At 38.7% G+C, this 8,300-nt stretch overlaps 1 pseudogene; it reads right to left on the bottom strand.

The window, feature by feature from the left end:
- Window positions 1–524: 524 nt before the first annotated feature.
- On the bottom strand, window positions 525–4,148 carry LOC150049733 (large ribosomal subunit protein uL30 pseudogene; annotated as a pseudogene).
- Window positions 4,149–8,300: the final 4,152 nt, after the last annotated feature.

Raw genomic sequence — 8,300 nt, 5'->3', positions numbered from 1 at the left:
TTAAAGGGGTAACAGTGTCCATTATTAATTGCAGTCATAAGCCGCTCTGTTAAATGGCAACTCCTTTGCACAACTACTTAAGGATTTTTTTTTAAAGATGTACTTCCAAGGACAAGGAACATTGAAAACCTAGCCAAGAAATTTGGAAGTGACCTTTCAGAGTCAAGGAACCCATTGATGTTCATCAAAAGTGATAGAAGAAAGAAAGAAAACAAAGCACCTGAACATACATCCCTAATCACTGATAGACACTGTGACTATATAAAAGAATGGAGTCTACGATGGGTTATCATGGCATCCACTGAATGGCACTAGCCTACAATGGGGATGCTGAAAATGGAGACAATGTAAAGGGAATAAATGAAAATCAATAGGACTGCAGCATGGGACCAGGTGGAATTTAGATAGCTTGAGACTCTTCACCTCTTCTGGTTATATCTTTGGCTTTTATTAGGTAGGGGATTCTAACTACAAAATCTACATTTCAGCCACATTTTTCTGCAATTATGGGTGACCTAAATCTTTTAGCTATCAAGAGTCCGTGGTCCTTCTTTCTGCCCAGGCATACAGCTGGGGCTCAGAAACCAGAGGGTTACCCCTAGGTCTCTACCCTCCTTTTGAGCTGCTTGGGATCTAGCCCAGAGCTTCTTCTGTGCAAAACAAGGGCTGTACTGCTGAATCAAATCTTCCGTCTCACCTTTGGATCCTGATGTAGCTGACACCATCATGTAGCTGATGTCCTGATGCAGCCAGAGGCTGCTGAATTCTGGGTGAACCTGCTGCATAGACAGGTGATGGAAATATAGGAGCCTTCGGGTTCTAGATTTAAAAGCTCCAATCTTCTCTGTTTGTAAAAATTCCACAGCTTCCTGGCCACTTGCTCTTATATTAGGGACAATAATTTTTTTTTTTAAAGAAAAAGGCCTGACTAGCACCCACTTTTAATAGATTTTTTTTTGAAAAAAGTTTCAGGTTTATAAGAAAAATGGAAAGTGTTCATATATATATTCATATATATTCTTCCAGATTCTTTTTTTTTAAACGTGGCAGAACATTTGAGTTGATGAGTCAACATGGACATATTTGAATCTGAAGTTTCTAGATCAGTGAGGGCTCTGTACTCAGCTACAGTCCCAGCACATAGGATGGGAAGTTGTGAGGGTCTTCTGAGACCAAGCCCACCAGGATCTACATGCTGAGAGCCTTGCCTCAGAAATAAAGATGTCTAATTTTTGTTTGAAAAAAAAAAGAAAAGAAAAAGGCCTGGCTATAGATGTTTAGTTTGTGTGTAGAACTGACAGACCAGCTTGCCTTTGCGTCTCAGAATACCTGTATTTCCTTTCTTAATTCTCCCTTGTATACTGTAACTTTTACTGAAGCTGTGAAGAAAAAATGGAATCTTTCCCTTCCCCTCCAACCCCTTGGACTTGAATGCTCTTACATCCGTAAAGTACTATTTGTAAACATAGGCTCTCATTAAGGGTGTTTGAACATATTTATGAATATCAAAAGTTCAGTAACCTCCACATGGGGACTGGTCCTATTCTTAGTGTTTTTGAGAAGTGAATGGAGAGGGGTAGAGTGTGGGATGAAGGACAGATATGCTGGGTGGGTCAGTTTAAAGGGATACACACAGGAAAGAGGAAGAAAGCTGCTTTGCTTCTACCTGTTTGTTAGGGGGTATCTTGGACTGTAAAATTTTCTCATTGGTTGTTTTCTGAAGGCTCCAGCTTGGGGAGGGTTCAGCAATGACTCAGCCCAGATAGGTCCCAGCCCTAGTTGAGTTCTCTTAAGCTGATGACAGCCGCTAAGGCCGCTAAGGCCCTTTACTTTCCTTAGTGGGGCCTGGGGTTTCTAAGGTTGTCAGACAGAAACTGAATTCCTCAATTCCCAGGGCTTTCACTGTCTTACTTGGTTCCCTGCAGCGAGGGCTGAAGGCTCTGAAATGGGGCATGTAAGTAGGGCTCTGACTCCCCTTAGCACTCATTTCCACACTTGAAAAAATGATGTATTTTCCCAGGCGGGTGTGTGGATGCCTGCAGCAGCCTTCAGCTAAATGAAAGCATTCTCTTGGTCTCTAAGGAACTAGATGCTGACAGATGGCCTTCTAGGATTTAAAGTTTCCTGGGTTTGTTATTTGAGCCTAACAAAAGAAAAAAAAAACTGCCCTAGATGCAAGGAGATTGTATCGTAGTTGTTGTTGTTGTCCCATGCTTCTGGAGAAAAAGAGGGAAAAATGTGAGGGGCATAATTTTACTGTTGTTTTATTGGTCAGTTAAAATCTACTGCAAGTAAGATAATATCTGGTAACAAATAAGAAGTTTGTGTGTTCATACAGGTGTGTGTGTGTGTGTGTGTGTGTGTGTGTGTATTTCCTTTTAGCTCATTGAAAAGAAAGACTGTAATGCCTCAAGTATAATACGAATGAGAGCACATTCAAATAATTTTATTATGACACACAATGCACTAAGACCTCTGTATGAAATAGTCACTCAAATGGGTGGAGAAGTCTTGTTTCTCCTAAGGACAGTCTGAATGTTTATGATATAATTCCTGGGTCATACAAAATTACCAGTGCAGAAAGATGGCTGTAGTTAACCAGTGAGAAATATACTTGTTTGTCTGCCCTGTCATGTACCAAGGAAATTGGAGGGCCTTGTATGATTCTAGGATCTTCCTGAGGCTTGTCAGTTTCAGAGCAACTGCTACACAATGCAGTAGTACTTTGACTCTGAAGGGTGTGGCAGGAAAAACCATGAACTAATTATTCTACACCATAAACAATATCTTCTTTGTCCCTTGCTCACAGGCAAGGGACTGATCGCTTGGCTTTCTAGTCATGTTATTACTGAGAAGCATGAATAAATGTCTTTATTAGCTTTATTGAGGTATAATTTAAAAACAGTAAAATTGGCCTATTTAATTTAATTTATTTTTATTGTTATAATAAAGATAATTTTAAAAGGGGTTACATTTTTATAAGTCAGGTAATGAGAAAATGAGGACATTGTTATCCCTTCTAGCATTCTCTCCCAGTTTTTCCCTCCCTTTCCAATCCACAAGATGTATAGTTCCTTTTCAATGTAGTGTCTAGTGAGTCTCTTTGCTGCATTTGTTCACCTTTTGTCTATTATTTTCTGTAAGTTGCCAGTATCACTGTTTATTTTATTTTTTTTTGCCAGTCCTGGGCTTGGGCACAGGGCCTGAGCACTGTCCTTGGACTTTCTCAAGGCTAGAGCTCTACCACTTGAGCCTCAGCACCACTTCCGGCTTTTTTCTATGTATGTGGTACCGAGGAATCGAACCCGGGTCTTCATGCATGCTAGGCAAGCACTTTAACCACTAGGCCAAACTCCCGGCCCCAGTATCACTGTTTATTAACAGACCCAGTTAAAAAAATAGTGCAGCAGACACCCCAGTTCATCTTCTAGAAGCCTATCGATCTGACCCTCCCTGTTGCCAGCATCTCCACCCTCTACAAAATGGGTGGTCTTCTTCATGCCACCTCCTGGAGAAGATAACTTGAAGGGCCACAGGAAGTTATTTGCTTCCTTGAAGCATTTTCCAACATTATAAATCTCATGAACCAGGTCCTCCATGCAGATGGTGCCATATTTACTAAGAGACCCAGCAATGTTATCTGTTAAGGAAATTCCTTCTTATTGATTTTGCCATAACCACGCTTGTAGATGAGCTCATTGACTGACTTCAGGTTTGGGTACCCCTATGCATTATATGGTTCCACAATCCTCAGCATATTAATTGAAGCCTTGTGGAGCTTCACAAAGGTGCCATGGAAGATGTGGTGAAGGTGAAGAAGCTGCAACACCTAATGGACTTTTGGACTCACACTATTAATACCTTGGATTCTGATGATGAAGGCCAATTTAGGCTCTGCAGGTACTTAGAAGTTGCTGGTTTTCTAGCCATTCGGATCTCAGTTCTGTGCATTTGCTTGTATTCTTTGTGATAGTGCTTAGCTTTCTCATAGAGAGCTTCCTCTTTGCCTTTCGAAGCATCTTTTGGGCACATTTCTTTCTCAGGTGCTTTATGTTCAGCTCAGCAAAATTCCTTCGCTTTTTCTTCAGGGTCTTTGGCACAGCAGGAATCTTCTTTTTCTTCTCTTCGACACACTCCATGGTTCCAGCCGGAAAAGAATTGTCTCGCTATTTCTGTGCTTCCCTTTTACCCTCTGGAAGACAGATAAATGAACAAACAAGAAAACAAAACAACAAAATTGGCCAATTTTAAGAGTGTAATCCATTGGGTTTTGATGAGTGCGTATGGTTACTGAACCTCCTTTCTATGAACAGAACATTTCCATCAAGCTACAACATCTCCTTTCTCTTTCATGGCAGACATTGATCTCCTTTGTTGCATTTTTGTCTGTGTACTTCCTGGGCTGTGCTTTTAAACTCACTTTCTAACTAACCACATTATTTCTAAGAACCACACTGTTTCTTTTCTTTTTATCTTTTTTTTTGTGGGGGGGCCTGGGTGCTGAACCCAGGATGTTGTATTTCGTAGGCAAATGCTTTGTCACTGAGCTACAATCCCAGCCCTTACCACATTGTTTCTATGACTGCCATTATAATTAATCTCCTTTTAGCCATACCTTCATGATCATAAATAACTTTCTCTTTAAGGTAACTTAGAAGATTTCCACCGTGATGAAAAACATGAGATCTGTTTGTGATGGGAATTCAACTTTTATTTCTCTGTTTTCTTTTCAGGCTGTTATTGAAACATTAGTTGTATTTTAGAAGCTGTGAAAGAGGATCACATATATTCTGTTCATCAGGATGGAATAGGGATCAAGGAAAAGGAAAAACCAGAAAGTGGCTGAAGGGAAAAAGCTAGATCTATTGTCATGGAAAAGCTAAGCTAAAGGAGAGAATGGAGCCTCTTCCTTTGATGGCAGGGGAAATAGAGTGTGTAGAGTGTAAAGTGTGAGTAGAGACACCATTTGTTCTGGAATAGCAAGATAAGGTAGATTTGGTCAATGAGTTAGGTGATATGGAGACAATAGGTTCATATGGAGACTATAACTGACAATGATTGAAATAAGGATTTAAAAATTCTGAAGAATGTGCTAGAAATTGACAGCTGCTAGAAACAAACCAATGAATCAAGGACATGCCATAAAGAGATAAATTGCAAAGAGGTATGCAAGGATCACTTTCTCTTTAGATACCCTGTAGGTGCCATTTTACGTGATGCTTTTTTGATTAGACAGAACCTTAATCCAGCTCAAATATGCTTTCATAGAAAAACTGTAAGTATGCCACATCGTTCTCCCCAGGCTTTTCATTTAACCCAAATTATTGTTAATATTTTGCCATATTTGATGTATTATATAAAATATTCACATTATTATTATGATTATTACAATAATTACTATCCTCTTGCTGAACCATTTGAAAACAGTTTGTAGATCTCACAACTTTTCATCCCATGAGCATATATATATATCCATATATACAAATATAATCCCTTTGCAATTCCCACAAGCATGAAATTTAATTCTGATGCAATATTATAACGTACTACACAGTTCAATTTCTCTCTCATTGTATGGACTAACATTTTAGCTGACTTTTAAAAAATAAACACATGACTCAAAGCATGAAACTTTGGGGGATGCCATGTGGGAACAGAAAGAAACTTATTGCTCACAGTTAGACTCAATCCTGTGGAAAATATGTGTTTAATTGTCCTAAAATATCTAAGAAATACTTGCTTATTTTTAATTTTTAAATCTCAATATTAGGAGACCTGCAGATTGTAAGGGAGCAAGTCTGGGCTATGAGCTTTCTAGAACACCCTATCAGCTCTATTTGTCTAGTAATTTGTAACAGGCAGAAGAAAACTTTTTACTGCCTTGATTCATATCAATCAAAGACCAAGAGAAGGGTCCTAATACCTTTTTTAAATGTTTTCATTTATCTTGGAGTTGAGTTGTCATAAAACCCACATGTTCAAAATGTCCATTGGGTGTAAATGGTCTCATAAACCCTTGTAACTGAGTGACATGTGATAATGAAAGTACCTTCCACAAAGACCAACAAAATAGATCTTTTTTTATTGTAATCATCAAACAGTGTGCCCCAAGATATTGATTGAATTATACATAAACCTGATATGGAGCCATAAAAAGGATGATAGGATACTGGTTCAAAATGAATTACACACAGATTTATCTATGACAAAAAAAAACACACCCTTAATTCTAACAACAGCTATATTGCTTTCTGGGTGAATCACAAAAGAAAAGTGCTTTGGGATGAAAATATCTTCTGCCTGTATGCAAATCTGTAGAGAAATCACATTAGGAAATGTGAATCCAAACAGGGCAAAGACAAATGTTTCAGTCCAAGACTAAATACAGAGGAAGATACTAATAAATAGTAATAAATAGTCCACTTAACAAAGCAGGTTACAAGTGTAATGAATCTTCAACTTCAGCCCCCTTCAAAAACTTGGTTCAGGGCTGGAAGTGTAGCTTAGTGGTGAAGTGCATGCATAAGCCCTGGGTTCAATTCCTTGGTACCACATACACAGAAAAAGCTAGAAAAGCCAGAAGTGGAGCTGAGGCTCAAGCGGTAGAGCACTAGCCCTGATAAAGCTTGAGGACAGTGCCCAGGCCCTAAGTCCAAGCCCCAGAAGTGGCAAAAAAATATTCATAACCTAAAATTAAGATAAGTAAGGGAAGTGGTGGGTTGGGACAGATAAGTGAAAATGTTGAAAGGGGTAACTGTGATCAAGATACACTGTATTCAGCCAGGCACAGCGGCTCAAGCTTCTAATCCTAGCTACTCCGAAGGCTGTGATCTGAAGATCAAGGTTCAAAGCCAGCCTAGACACTAAAGAACATGAGACTCTTATCTCCAATTAACCACCAGAAAATGAGAAGTGGGGCTTGGCTCAAGGGTAGGGCAGTAGCCTTGAGCTGAAAAGCTCAGGGAGCAGGGACGGCATCCAGGGCCAGAGTTCAAGCCCCATGACCCACAAAAAAAAAAAAAGATACACTAGTCATAAATTATGCTTCAGCGGATGGCAACTGTTTTGTACAATTACTTAAAGACAGTAAAATATACTTTTTACAATACTGACAATCAAGTTTTCACCAAAGGGGGGAAATATTGCCCAGGGTGGCACCTTTAAATGTCACTATGTTAACATTTGTTTTCAGAGAAACTCAAGTTTTAGAAAATCCCAGACAGATAGTTTGAACTCTTCTCTGGTTTTATTTTCCACCTGAAATGTTTAATGATTTTAGATAAATAAATTAATTCATGTGTTTCCAATTTTCAGTTGGTTGATAGAAAGGGTGCAGTAATTGGTCATACTATTGAAATCTAGAATACTATTTTCATTGGAACACATTCTAACAAGGCAATCCTTTAAATAGCATTATCTGCTCAGAACGTTACGGCTTAGAAAATCCACCTTTCTTCATAGGCTTCTTTAGTTCTTAACTTCTGTTCTTTAGGTGTGCTCATGTTTTTCTCCTCTTCATGTCCAGTCCTCTGGAATTCACTTCCCTTTACCTTGCTGTGTAACCTACCCTGCCACGGAAGTCTACCTCAGTCTTCCCTCAGAGGGGCTACCCTGATTGCCCCAGTTGACTGTGTACTTATTCTTCTTCATCTTTGAATACTTTCAGCTGTACATCTCTAAGCACTTCTTTTACAGTTTCCTACTTGTGATGAATGTGAGTAGAGTTGCTTCCTATGATTTCTGGCCTGTGAGTTCCATAGAACTCTCAAGCAGCTAGGATTATAAGCCTCAGGAACCACACTTAGGTGGTTGCATTTATATAAAATCCTAAAAATGAGAAATTAAAAAAAGGAAAGTAGTGATTCTTGCAAGTACAGGAAGGGATAATGCAAATGCTTTGAAATGATTCCTGGAAATTTGGAGCATCTTCCAAATTTGATTGTAAAGGTAATTTTACATAGTTTAAAACTTATCTAATGGTATACTTTAGGTATGTTTGTCTTATGTTGCTTTACTGTACCTTGATAAAGCTGTTATCATTGTTCATTTTTTGCAGTTTTTTTTTCACACTGAGGTAATCTGATTTTTCCTTGAGAAAAATGTGCAATATAAAGGAAAGCACTTTGGAAGACAAATGTATATGAAAACAATAGACTGATGCATTAGGAAGACATGAGTTTGTATCATGCCACTTTGCGGATGAATAAACTGAAGTGCTTTTCAGTTTTAATGTTGTTGCTTCTTTTCTGAAAAACAAATACAACAAAACCCATCACAATAAGGTGGACAGGAAAACCGTG

This window comes from Megascapheus bottae, chromosome 19 (assembly GCF_031878675.1).
Source record: "Megascapheus bottae isolate mThoBot1 chromosome 19, mThoBot2.hap1, whole genome shotgun sequence".
In the NCBI taxonomy this organism is placed as follows: domain Eukaryota; kingdom Metazoa; phylum Chordata; class Mammalia; order Rodentia; family Geomyidae; genus Megascapheus; species Megascapheus bottae.
Note: the sequence above shows the minus strand (reverse complement) of the source record. Positions and strands in the feature narration are given on the sequence as shown.